The sequence below is a fragment of the Simochromis diagramma genome, unplaced genomic scaffold (genome assembly GCF_900408965.1).
Source record: "Simochromis diagramma unplaced genomic scaffold, fSimDia1.1 OVJJ01000320.1, whole genome shotgun sequence".
NCBI classification, from domain to species: Eukaryota; Metazoa; Chordata; class Actinopteri; order Cichliformes; family Cichlidae; genus Simochromis; species Simochromis diagramma.
In genome coordinates this window covers 4,986,170-4,999,882 of record NW_024386773.1, presented here as the reverse complement: position 1 = coordinate 4,999,882, position 13,713 = coordinate 4,986,170, and the positions used below count along the sequence as shown (strand labels likewise).

The following is a 13,713-nucleotide window of genomic DNA, read 5'->3' as shown; positions in this document are numbered from 1 at the left end:
CTGTTCAGGGCAGTGTATGTGGCACATGGCATTTTGTGTTAAACTGAACAGAAACCATCCCTCATCAACACAAACTGAGAGCATGTCAGCGTTTTGGAGTTCACCCATTTAGTCTCCAGAGTTTTCAACTTTTCTCTGTCACCTGGGCAGGAATTGCCTACACGTGTCCTTAATTACTCCAATCAAACGCCTTCCTACCAGCCAATCTCATAAAGATAGTCTTTATTCCCTCATAGTTCTTCACTTACACTTTTTCTTTTATATATATATCTCCATTTGTAATACTAAAGAGTCTATTCATGTTTGTTTTTCTAGGCTTTATGGAAATCCACGTCTGTTCTACTCCTGGATTTGAGCAATGCTCTCAAATGTGGTCAGTAGAAAGAAACCATCTCTTAAATCTGTGTTGATTTGATAAATAAGTAACCAAACGGGATCTTTCCGTGTCTTCCTGCTGCCTTTTCAGACTTGCATTTGGTGAATTAAATGTGCCCTCCTCTATCTGCTTGGTTTCAACAGCATCACAAAATTAAAGCTGTTTTAACAGTTCTTGCAGAAGCTTTGTTTGAATTTGCAGCTTAAAAATCCACACAGTCTGATGATTTTAGCAGAAGATGGGGAAGGAAGCACTTTGCACGAGATTACGGCACCAAAGGGTCTCACAGATGTTACTGTGGTTTAAGATTCAATAACTTTAAACCACTGACTTAAAGTTAGCAATAGGCTTCTAGAGCTCAGCCTTAAAAGTTAAACAAGTTTGGTTTCTGCTACATTAACAAAGATTTATTTCACTTAACATGTTAATTAAAATGACAAATGGCTGCATTAAGGCTGTACTTTCCAGTTTATTTGACCAATTAAAGTGCAAATACAAATCATTATCAGCCTTATTCATGCAGTACTTTGTACATAAGGATCTGACTATCTCACATGCTTATAGGCTTTTTTGTGTGTGCCCAAAAACACACACGCCTGTGGACTGAGCAATCAGAGATAAAATCATCATTCTGATTGTTGGATGACTAACAGATAAGCTTAAATTTTAATGAACCTGCATCACAATGAACCATGACACTATTCACCTGAATAAACTTTATTGAAACACAACAACAACAACCATGGTTCGTGAGAGAAAATATGAAGTGCTGAAAAGTACTGAAAAGTTTGCAAACACACACACACACACACACACACACACACACACACACAAAAGAAAATAAGAATAAGGATCACAGTGGGAACTTGTTGTGTCGTATTTGATACCCAGTGGCCCTGCAGGGAGTGAGGCCAGCGAGTTCAGTCCAGCAGGGAGCAACTTCTGCTAGAAAACACAACCCACACACACACACACACAAACACAAACACGCACACACTCATACGTTCACACAGACAGCAGGTGGAGACTTGACCTCTTCTTTTTAAATGCTCAAAACTTGTGTAATGACTAATTGGCTGTTATTTAATACAATGACATTCTCTGTTGGTGTCCACTCCACTCATCAGTTCATTTTCAGGTTTGAAGGTTCAGGTACGGCCACCCGTTATTTTATTTTATTGACTCCTCTGAATTAAATGGTGATCATAATTTCTTAATGAATCCGAATGGAGGCTTTGCATGGGTTCGTCAAACCATGAGAATATTTCCCTAGCATTAGCCTCTTCTAATAATCCTACAGAAACACCTTCGACACTAGCCATACGCTTGCTACTGTAAATAAGAGAAACTAACCCTACGCATTAATCTGAGCTTATGTTTGCGCTATCATGTCACTGTCACTTCCAGTTCCTCTATTACACATGGAGGTAAATGTCTAAAGAAATCAGGAATTTCAGATTTTATATTCAGATCTGATATATAGGAAGGCGTTTAGTACAGTTTTTCCTTTCAAATGATTGATTTCACTTGTCATAATGTAAGCCATTGAAAGGGCCCTGTGGTGTAAGCTTGGCCAATCTGGAACTTCAGCCAAGCATGAAATGGAAATTCCTGTTCTGCCTCCTGAGGCTGTAAGCATTTCACTCAGACAAATGGGACTTGCGGGGGGCATCGAGGCTCCCAATCCACCCTAAAACACAACACTTGTTATTCATTTAACCTCAGATCAGCTGTAATTTGTATCTCCGAGTCAAGCAAGAGCAAAGAGATGTTTTCACTTTAACTCTTTTCTTCTCAGCAGGTACAACAAAAAACACAGATGCTTTCTTATCTATGTGCAGTCATGACCAGGTTTCTGAAAGGCTGCTATAGTGAGCACACGTGCCTAATTGACTGGCACTCAATCACAGAGAACAGAGATGCATGAAATAAAAAGTATAGGTGCTATTTGCAGAGGTAGTTCACATGCTGTTTTAAAAAAAAGGTGAAAAAAGCTTACTATGTGCTGTGGTTGTTAGTGCTGCCATGTGATTCTGTAACCTCCATAAAGGAAAAAAAGCATGACATTTTTTAACTTCTGGCTTCACTTAGATTTAATATGAATTCTGCAGACGCTGTATGCCCAAGCAGCTTCGAGAAGCAGGTTTACTGAGTCGTCTGGATAAATTTGCTGAGTACACCATGCATCGCTGTGCAAGTTTTGTCCATCTGCCTAACACAGAGGCACACGTTATCATCTATCAACAGCAAACAGAAAAGCCTCCATGCCATATGCTTAGAAATGATTAAAATAAAACATACCCATCCATATGGACACAAAAGATCACAAAGATATTATGATCATATTGTCAGTGTTAGGCGTAGTGCTGTGAAAACACAGAACACACACTCTACTTAGCATGAGATTGACCTTTACATTTATCTTCATAGCCACAGTGTATTTGGAACGCTTTTAAAACTGCTGACCTGTCAAGGAGAATATCATCATTTTGACCTTTGACCCTGAGTGGTTGTCTGTGCTGAAGGAGGTGGGGAGTTGCAGTGTGTTTTGTTATAATAGACTCGTGGGGCTTGAAGATTATTGTAAAGCCTTTAAAAACAACCAACCAAGTCTGAGGCAAGCGTGAAAGCATCATGTCTGTGTAGTTAAAGACATAACATCATTACAGTATTTGTACAGGCATCAAATGCTGGTTTAAATGTTTGTAAAGCTCTGGTGTTGAAGAAACAATACAAATGCATGCAGACCAATTTGTTGGTCTCTTACTTCATTTTTTTGTAGCTTGCTAACATCCTGACAGCATTCTTGAAAGCACTAGAACAATTTAATTTGGATGTTTTCAGCTGCAACATGAAGTTTATAGATTTTCTTTTTTTATTTTGTTGTAAGAATAAAAGCTGACATCCACTCACAGCTCTGCTTGTTTCTTTGAAATTGTGCATGAGTGTGCAAGACAGGTTTATGGCAGCATTAGCACCCAAACTGCTGCGCTATACTGCGACTATAATGTAAGGTACAATGTGCGCTTTGTTCAGCACTGTGGCCATTATACAGCTGTTACCGACGTATACGCTCAGCTCTAAAAGCTTTCTGTAACTGTGGGAACATAAAAATGAGTGAAAAGAAGGATTACTGACTAATTACAGAGGTTTCCTGCAATAATTTCCAACCTAAAAAAGTCATAAAACTCGTCTTATTGGGCTTTTTTATTATTATTGTTATTCACATTTTAAAACTTTAAAACTGAGGACAGTTAAAGAGAAGTAAAACACTCAAGAAAGTGTTAAAAATCACACCTGAAAAAACACATTTTCTTTATGTATAATGTCTATCTTGTCTGAGCAGTGAGGTAATTTTGTAGCTCTGAATTCTGGTAAAATAATAAAAGTTGCTGTGGAGCCGAACGTCAGAGTTAGTTATTGCTTCACAGCTTATTCTACAGTTGCAATTTTTAAGAGGTCGTGGAATCAGACTGATGAGCGCCATCTTGTTAGACTGGACCCCAGAGGACTGTAATTCACCGAGCAAGTTGTTTTTACACATGAACTGCAACCCCGAATCTTTCTAGACATCACGCGACATGTGAGAATGCAAATTAGATATTAACTGGTCCAGGTAGCTCCCTCACCTGAACCACAGGTTCCCTGCTTTTCCTGCTGCATCTTTAACGAAAATATCCAGAACTGATTCCAGCAGGTTGTCCAGAGTTTATGAGTGAAAAAAGCATATTAATGTCTTTCTGTGTGCAGGAGAAATAAGCTCTATAAAACTTTAAACAAAAACAAAAGACTCACTATTCATACCTAAAAGTATGAATGATGCTCAGCTTAGAGCAATGACATTCAGCTAAGTGGTTCCCAAAGCAAAGATCAGGCCTCTCCAAAAGTTCTTCAGATAAATGTGACAGTTTTTGATGATTAAAGGGAAAATGGAAACTCAAATATGTTGGCTCTTTCTGTGTGGAATAGTACTAGTATTAATATAATAATACCATAGTATAATGGTGTTTGACTGTAGTTTAAAATTAAACCATTAAAGTTTAAATTATAACTTTTTCTTTGGAGCAACTGCTTAAAACTCACAAACAAATGCAACAAAAGTGTCCCAACTTGACATTAATGTTGTTTGTAAGGGGTCACAAATACTGATACGAGTTCTTAACTCTTCAACATTATGTTATTTTCTACAACCTCATCATATGTTTTAATGTAACCTACTAGAACCTTAGTGAACCTTAGTGTCATTGAATTAGCAATCACTAACACTGTTGTGTATCTCAAAACTGTATCCGAGTAATGCACGTACAGTAATGATGCTAAAAAAGTGCTTGAACTGGAGTATGAATGTTAGAAAGCACATAGATGTAAAAAAAAAGCAATAGATGCCTGACTATCAATAAAAACACTATTAGCCTTGGGGACATAAATAGAGGGCTTATTTTTAAAGATTTGAAGCATTCTTGGTTTATTAGTCAGCGATGTGCAGTGACTTGTGACAGGAAATATGGCAGAGCTGGTTAACAGTTAAAAAATCCACAGTGGGCCAAGTGTGTGTGAGCCTGACTGTTCGGGACGCCTAAATATGCGACACATCAAAATGATTTTCTACACATTGTTCTCACAGGCAAGATTTACCAGCTGGGTTTAAACAAACAGTTTTATCTGAAAACAAAAAAGCCAAACTGGAACTACGTTGCCATGACAATGAAAAATTTTCTGACAATGAACACATGCAGAGTACTTGTTGCTGAAAAACCTGTTCGACCACAGCCGCCAGGTCAAAACTCATTCCAGTCATCGTCGGGGTATTTCGCTGTAGTTAACATGAGTTATGTAACGGGATGGCGTACTGACAGTAAGAGCTACAGATCTGTTTATACATGCACAGTACACCTGACCAAAACCAGTTAAGAGACCAGTTTAGCTGAGCTGAAACCACTAAGTGACTGAGTGGGTAGTTTTTTTACACAAGTTTCTGAGAGACTTCATACAAAAGTCCCTTTATGTATTGAGAAAAAAAAAAAAGTCTGTGTTTGTCTTCACTCCCACTAAAATAAAGACATATGAGCGGTCGTGGAACAATGGAAATATTCCCTTCCAATAATCTGATATCCACCATTGCAAAAGAAATCACTCCTACTCTTGAATTATTTCCCCCATTAATTCAAAGCACATTTTAGTGCTGAAAAAGATTTCGTGAAAGTCCTAACTGCAAATACAGATGTTTTGAGATAAGAACAAACGCTGTTCTAAATGGTAATTTGATTTAAGCCTATCTGTTATTGTTCTTTCTCAAAACATTTATAATTATAAACTGAAGCTTACAGCATGATAACATGTACAGCACGAGCTTGCCAATCATTTGTGGGGATCCCAGAGGTTTTGTTTTGTAATTTTAGAGTTAGATACCACTCATTCAGGGCTTTGATTTTATCAGGTCATTATGTGTCAGTCACTGATGATAGTGACTGTGGCTATTTCTATTACTATTTCTTTCCACAGACTGTATATAAAAAAATAGATGTATCTTCCAGGTCTCAAAAGTGAAACCAGTACAGTCCCTTAAGCCTTCTTTTTTCTTATTGTGAGCAGGACCTGAGAACCACTCTTCAGCACTCTCGCTCTGTGGCCTCAGTAAACATTTCCTGATGAACTTATGTTCCCAATCACCTGCTTTAAGTCTAATTAAAAACATTATCACATTTAGTTCATAGATTAGAGTCGAACATCAAGATAATGCAGAGTATGCTTCAGGGGGGTATGAAAGTGAATTTATAGTGTGCCTGAGTGTCCCATTCAGATCCTGCATTTGCTGATGACATCTGCTGAAAACAGTTAATGACCAACGTGTGATGCTGTGTTGGTTACATTGTATTTATACAGACTTGCTCATTTCCAGTGTTAATGCAAAGCTGAGCAGCAAGCTTCTAATTTAGCACATCTCTGACCACTAAATGACTAAATGTTCTCTAACTCTCATGAGAAGAATAGTGTTGTTCTCTAGTGGCTCATTCCATGTCAACTGACCAAATTTAAGAAAAAGCTTGACCATCTCTCACTTCCCTGAAAAACTTTCCGAGGTGATGATGCACTTGTCAAGGAAAACTACCAAATTTTAGCTTACTGCTGTTACCTTTTTGGACATAAAAATATTTTGGTGATGAAGTTAGAGGAATGGTCAAACCTCTCTTCTTTTCACTTAACTCTACTTTCTCCTGAGCACAGGATTCTTCATCCTCATATCGGCTTTGAATTTTTTACAGTGGGACAGCCCAGTGGAAGAACATACTGCTCAGAAAAGATGGCTCAGAAATGCCCCTAACTTCATTACAAAAATATTTTTGTGAGCAAACAAATAACATTAGAAAGCTAAAATAAGACGTGTGTCATCACCCTGGAAATCAGAGCTGGTCAGGCTATGAGCATTTGGTCAGTTGACATGAAATGACCTCAGTGTGTCTCAAGATTTCACTTGATTTGGTGCATAGTTTGGCACTGAGCGTGTCATGTACATTGGGTTTTACATAAAAAAAACATACTGGGTTTTAAAACCGGTAACAACATTTTGAGAACAGCAGGAGGGAACCAAAGCAATAAAGTGTAGCCGCAGAGCTAATAAATGAGCTGAAACTCTTTTTACAATACTGAAGGGAGCTACAGATTAACTGTGGGTTAATGACATCTTCTGACATTAGACACTTTAAATGCACACATGCCTGCTGGATAAATATTGCATTCATTTTTCTCTATTTTTCACTTTCCTTTTTACTCACAGATGACAAATCTCAAATCAACCCCAACAAATTTTCAGAAGATAAAACAGAAGCTTTGCATAGATCTGCTAGCCAAAGCTAGTCCATCGCATCCAGAAATGTTTCTAGAAAGAATCTAACATGTCACTGTGGTGTAATTAATCAGGCTCAGTGTAGTGCTTCCATCTGCTCTTCTGGATTACTTCCCTCAATTGACATTAAATTTATTTGCTAGCAAATAAACAGCTTTGTGGGGCTTTCATTTGGCACATAAAAAGATCATGTTCTGAACAAAACATTTTCATGTGGGGCAGGAGGAATAGATTTCTTCAAGCTGTGGATTTTTCTTTCAGTTCATCATTTTCTCCAGAGGGATCGTGGACCTAACCTGGAGGTCACAGAGCATGGGTCAAGATAAGGTTTCAGTGAGTCTGTGCTCACGTGGGTCCTGTAAAAGCATCTGGTGGGTGATGTCATGATGTTAGTGTTACTAATGTGTTCAGAGGCAAAGCAAAAGGGGAGTGATCAGACAGTTTTAGCTGTACGTCTGCACACATGTCACACGCATGCAGCATTTACCTCAGATTTGTACATGTAAACACCAACACATACACACATATGGCGCACAAACTTCAAATGTTCCTCAAAAGTCCAGTGTCAAATTTTGAAATACTAAAGAGCGTGATCAGCATCTCACTCCGAATTTAAGTAGCTTCTTCTTTTTCCCATGCATCACAAAAAAAATGGCACAGAAAACATATCCCAACCTTCACCCCTCACGTGCGTGGAAGAATTAAACCCAGTATGTTTTTATATTTATATCTGATCCAATCACACAAACACAGTTAATTTCTTTCCTAGACTGCTGTGCGCTGGAGTGGTTAGAAAATAAGTGACTGCAATCGTGTATATATAAAACTGATCCTCTTCGCTCTGTGAGTTTACACTTGTTTATCTCAGGTTAGATATTTTTTATGTACATTATTTCTTTAAATAAAATGTCTGCAGATTATGTAATTTCTGTTGTTTTAGTGTTGTCATGTCATACCTCTTCCTTGCTGTCTTTTCAGCAAGCAAAACTAAACCATGCATCGCTGCAATCGTTTGGTAAAGCGTGAGACAAACACAGCACAGCTACACAATTGACTTGCAGGCTGAAAATGACTTCATTAGCTGTCAGCTGCTTAATCCACCGTTCAGTCTCCCCTCTGCCACCCATCCTTTCGAAACCAGCTAGATAAAGTCTCCTCAAACACGGCAATCAATGTAAATCTGACTGATAACAAAACAGTGACGACAACGATACCAAATAGCTGTATGCTTCATTAAATCATAATGAAAAATGCTAGTCTGCGTCCCCACCACTAATGTTGCCATTGTTCAGAAGTCCGAGCCAATTAGTGTGGAACCAGCAAATGTGGAAGAGTGACCGACACAGACAGCCCAACCACCTTCTTTATTGTTAAGTGTCTCTTGATCCCCTCAGGCGCATTTTCCTCAGTGACAAGTGTTAGCATTTAATTCAGCCACAATGGAACCACTGACCTCCTACTGCGTCTATCTAATGATCCGTGTAGCCAAAGCCACACACAATACACCACATGAACTTAACAAAACCAGGGAAGACTTGGACTAAGAAAATCCCCCGAAAATCAAAGGAGCCAGGAAATAGATGGTGAGAGAGAAAAGAAAGAGACATAAATACTGTGCAGGAGAATAAAATGAGGAGAAGGACAGGGGGGAGGGAGTGGGAGGAAGGGGTGGAGTGAGGGTACGCGAGCAGCAGATTCTGACCCGGCTTGTTGTGTTGATATTTTCTCTGGCAGCTTGTCAGTTTGAGCTGCACTCGCTGAGGGGGTTCATGAGAAACTGAAAGTCTATGAGAGCAAATACCCTTTATGTATTTGAAGGAACGGAAAAGGTGGAGAGGAGGAGAAGTATGAGGATACAGGGCGGGACAGAATACAAAAGAGCAGAGGGGGGAAAACATTTGGAGATGTTTTAATTTAAAACTGAAACTGAAAAAAGATGTTTGATGTTGGTGCCGTGACCCGCTGGTTGCAATTGGTGAGACTGGTCTCCCAGTTTGCCACATATTTACTTTTCAGGATCCCACTGGGTGTCTTTAAGCATCATTTTCAGTGTTTAGGTTAGGAAGCAAAAGTTATGAAGGGGTGTAAACCACAAAACCAAATCATTTCCTAATACTAACCAAGTAGTTTTGGGCCTCAATTCAGGTAAACAGCAAAAGAGGAAGTGCGAAATACAAAGATGGCACGACAGTGGTCTTGTTACACTATTCCTTTAAGCAGGACTGTCTGCTCTCTCCATCTGATATGGTTGCCCAGCCCCAACTCAATATCATGGCAAAGTGTCTGTTACATGTTTTGCTGTGATACTGGGTTGGATATTCTCACGGCAGGTGTGTCAGGGCACCAGTGCCAAAGGATGCCTGTGGCTTCAAAACTACAGCAATTGATGAACTGAGATGACACCGTGTCAGTATACAGTAAAGTGCATCTGGTGATCAACATTTCAGAAATACCTCGCTGACCTTGACAGTTAAAATAAAAGTGTAGAAGTTTTTTTTATTTTCGGTAAAGATGTTTATAAGAAACACAAAATCTAACAATGCACAGCAACAATTCTGCAAAGACTGGAGGAAAGAAGTCTGTAAAATCATTGGATTAATGCAGATGTCACAGACTGACTCAGAGTTCAGAAGATACTGTGACTGAGACCAACAATATCCGGCCACTCTGGGCTGCTAAACCTGGAAAACCTGCATCCCTGCCCTGTTCTGTGTATGTTCTAAGGAGACCTTTTATCCTCTAAGCCGGGTGGAACCAGGCACAGTCATGATCACCTGCCCAATTTACACTGTATTTTTCCACACTTGGAAACGCTTAAAACAAACAGCATGAAAAACAAATCTTTCTTTGGTTCTAAATATCATGGAAAACACTCAAACCACCAAGTTTTAGCTTAAAAAAAAACTCTAATCAGGCAACATGGAGCTACACAAGCAGAGAATCTTCCTTACTGTGGCAAAAAAAAAACCCAAAAAACAAAAAGATTTTGCATTTTGATACAAATATTGATACAAATAGTTTCTGATTTCCCTTAAAAGACCAGATTCCAAATGTTTATTGTTGGGATATCGAATATCAGATATGGAAATATGTTAACTCTAATGAATGTTTCAGGTCGGCTGGTAGAAATTAACCAGAGATCAACAACGAGGCAAAAAAAAAAGAAAGAGACACTTTTCCTGGACTAATTTTGCAAGAATAAGACATTCAGCTTTCACATTAATGCTTCGTTAATGCTCAGAAACACAAACTATCACTAATATAAGTCCACATGATATAATATAATCTTTAAAGTCATATTAAACCTACCTGACAGGACGAACAAACCAGTTATTCCCAACTGTCACTCCAAGTCCACCACACCAAACCGCCTCAGCGGACGAGTCATATCCATTTGTGTGTGCATGTGTGTGCATGTGAGTCTGTGTGTGTGTGTGTGTGTGTGGGTTTGGCGGCTGCCTGCTCGGGACTGATAGCGTTCAGTCATGCAACAGCAGCGCAGCTCAAGAGGGTTTCACAGCAGTGTGAGAGGCTGGCTGGAAACACAATGCTGAATTAGGTTCTTTTCTCAGGTCTCCTCACTCCTTCTCATATCTGCTCTCTCTTCTTCTGTCACACACTGTTTTCCAGCTCTGCCTCTCCTCCTCTCTTCTCCCCCTCGGTTCCCTCTCCACTCCCTCTTCTGTCTTTCTCTCCTCCTCTTTCAGGGCTTCCCACACTTAAAATCGGCCCTTTTCCCCTTTGTCAGATTCAGTTAATGCAGCTAAAGTTTCCTCCTGCTCTTCATCACCCCTTTCTCTCCCATCCTTGATTTTTGTTAAACAAATTTCTTTTCTTGAACCACTTTGGTTCTTTCTCCCTCTCTGAGCTTGTCTCTCGCATTCAGCCTGCCTCCCCTCTTCAGAACATTCAACACTTGTCATTCGGTATCTTTCTTTTCATGCCTCCTCCTTCAATCAACTGTTTCCACTTTTCCCAGCTTCCCATTTTCTCCTCTCTTCTTTTCCAGTCATTGTTTAGATGCTTCATTTCTTCTTTCTGCCATCTCTGATCTGTCATTTTCCTTGCTTCCTTCCATTTGACTCTGTGATACTCTCTCTCGTAAACTCTCCCTACTTTGATTATTTTATGACCTCAAAATCTCTCGTTTTCCTTCTGCTCTCCTTTGGGTGATATGTGTTCTCCCTTTCTAACTATCCTCTAATCTTAAGCTCTTCTTTTAACTTCACCTTTCCTGTTACTTCCCTTTGCTTTTACTTTCTTTGTCTTTTCTGAGTTGCAAATGAAAATTTTTTAGAAGATCCCCTCCTCCTCCTTCTTCCCCATTCCCTCTTTTTCTTCCCCTTCCCCCAGCTGCGCTTGGCGAGTATCATGTTTGGCTTTAAACTAAGGAACTTGGCTCCAGCGCAGACCACATACATCAGTGCTGACTGATGGCCATGCATTCAGAAAAATAAACATTGAACACTGCAAGCAGAGTCGTCACATCTATATGCTTGGATGTAAATGTAGAGTGGAGAGAGCGAACCTCCAAATTGAGTGAAGGCGAGAAAAGACAACAAACCCCTAACAACTTATAACCTGGGAGGGGTTTGCTTTAAATCATATACTTGTATATAAATATATAAATCTTCAGTGTTGCTAATTTTTTGTGTTGGTTCTTTTTCACTTTCACATCTTACTTATGCAACAAAGCAAACAAAAAAACAACTCAAAACCTTTAAAAGAAGGAAACAGCAACCTGTCTACAAGTTGCACACAGCATACGGTTGGTTATTACACACTTTTACTGGTTTGACCCACTTGAATTTAAATTACTCTAATTAAAAAGAAATCTCTGTCGCACTTAAATATTCTTCAGATTTCAGGCGATCACAGTTTGGCCAAAGTGCAGATAATTCCCCTTTAATGGCACCAGAAAACATTAAAAAATGAACACAAAAAGAAGGAGATGAAATGTAAAGCTGAACCCAGTGCAGGTAAACTGCTTGCCTTGCAGCTCATTTTAGTCTCACATTCTTATGTTGTTTTTGTTGTTGTTATTTGTGTTATTAGCACGCCCACATTAGAGGCTGACAGAGCCATCAGACAGAAATGTGCAGTCTGTAAACACACAAATTGAAAAATGTTGAGTTGTTTAAAGTTGGAACAACCCAGAGTTTTGTCTTGTTGCTGTGTGAAAACCTCAGAAGACATCTCACTCTGACCAAAGCCCTTGAAGTTGCAATTAAACTAAAAGCTGTTGTGTGAAATTCTCCAAATCAGCCTGGTGGCTGAAGCCCTGATGTAGGAGCACTGACACCACTGAGTGTTTAGTCTTAGTTTGCCTTTTTGGCATTTTTATGGAAGCTGCTTCAGTACACAGTGTTGCTGTTGTTGATTACACCAGCGGTCTCCAACCTTTTTTGCGCCACGGACCGGTTTATGCCCGACAATATTTTCATGGACCGGCCGTTAAGGTGTCGTGGATAAATACAACAAAATAAAACTAGTACCGGTACCGAAAAAAGAAGATTTATTCATAACACACGTGAAAAGACCCAGGAAAACCAAGTTAACGATAAAAACGATAACAAAATAACGCTGAAAACCAATAAAAACCCTGAAAACCATACATTTCACACCTGAGCCTCAACTCTCGCGGCTCGGTACCAAACGACTCACGGACCGGTACCGGTCCGAGGCCCGGGGGTTGGGGACCGCTGGATTACACCACTGGTGTTGAAGATAATCTGTCCAGCTGAAGCAATACAATGAAGCAATAATGATGCACATTATGATAAATTAATTATAAGTATTTCTAAATCTATTTTTAACAAACAACAGAGAAATTCTGATAGTCAAATACATTTTGATCTTCAGTATCGGAAAACATAAATGATTCAAGTGTTCAAATTATTAAAAAATACAGATGAATATGTCCGACTCCATATTTTCATATTTGGGCTGATTTGTTTTAAGTTAATAAAACTTTATTAAGAGCTTTGTGGGTTTGGGCTTGGGGGGTCAGTTACCAGTATTTGATATACATATGGCAGATATTAATGCACACACCCAAAAACACACCCACTAAGGTTTAAAATGCAAAAATGTTTCCATCATATCTCAATAAGACGCATGCACAGACACACACACACACACACACACACACACACACATATATATATATATACATATAAATGCACATACCGTGAACAGCTACACTCGTGATCAGCTGGCTGCTTGCTCAGAAATATAGTCTGATATTTACTTCAGCTGGCTCATACACGCACACACACACACACACACACACACACACACACACACACACACACACACACACACACACACACACACACACTACCGCATGGTAGGCAGAGATAAGGGAGGAGAGCTGCCATCCTGAGTATCTGGAGGCCTCGGCTTCTCCACTCCCTCATCACACACTCTCTGTAACAGCTGACTGTGCATTTGTGTGTGTCTCTGTGTGTGTGTGTGTGTGTGTGTCTGCATG

General features: G+C 39.4%; 1 protein-coding gene across 2 annotated transcripts in view; it reads right to left on the bottom strand.

Moving 5' to 3' along the window:
* ripor3 (RIPOR family member 3) overlaps nt 1–13,457 on the bottom strand; it is a 57,554-nt gene extending 44,097 nt beyond the window's left edge. The window contains exon 1 of one of the 2 annotated variants that reach the window (XM_040004308.1): nt 13,410–13,457. The gene's annotated coding sequence lies outside the window, so the exon portion shown is untranslated. Of the gene's footprint in view, nt 1–10,529; nt 10,845–13,409 lie in introns of those variants that run through there. The other variant, XM_040004300.1, reaches the window with a different exon arrangement.
* Between the last annotated feature and the right edge of the window lie 256 nt (nt 13,458–13,713).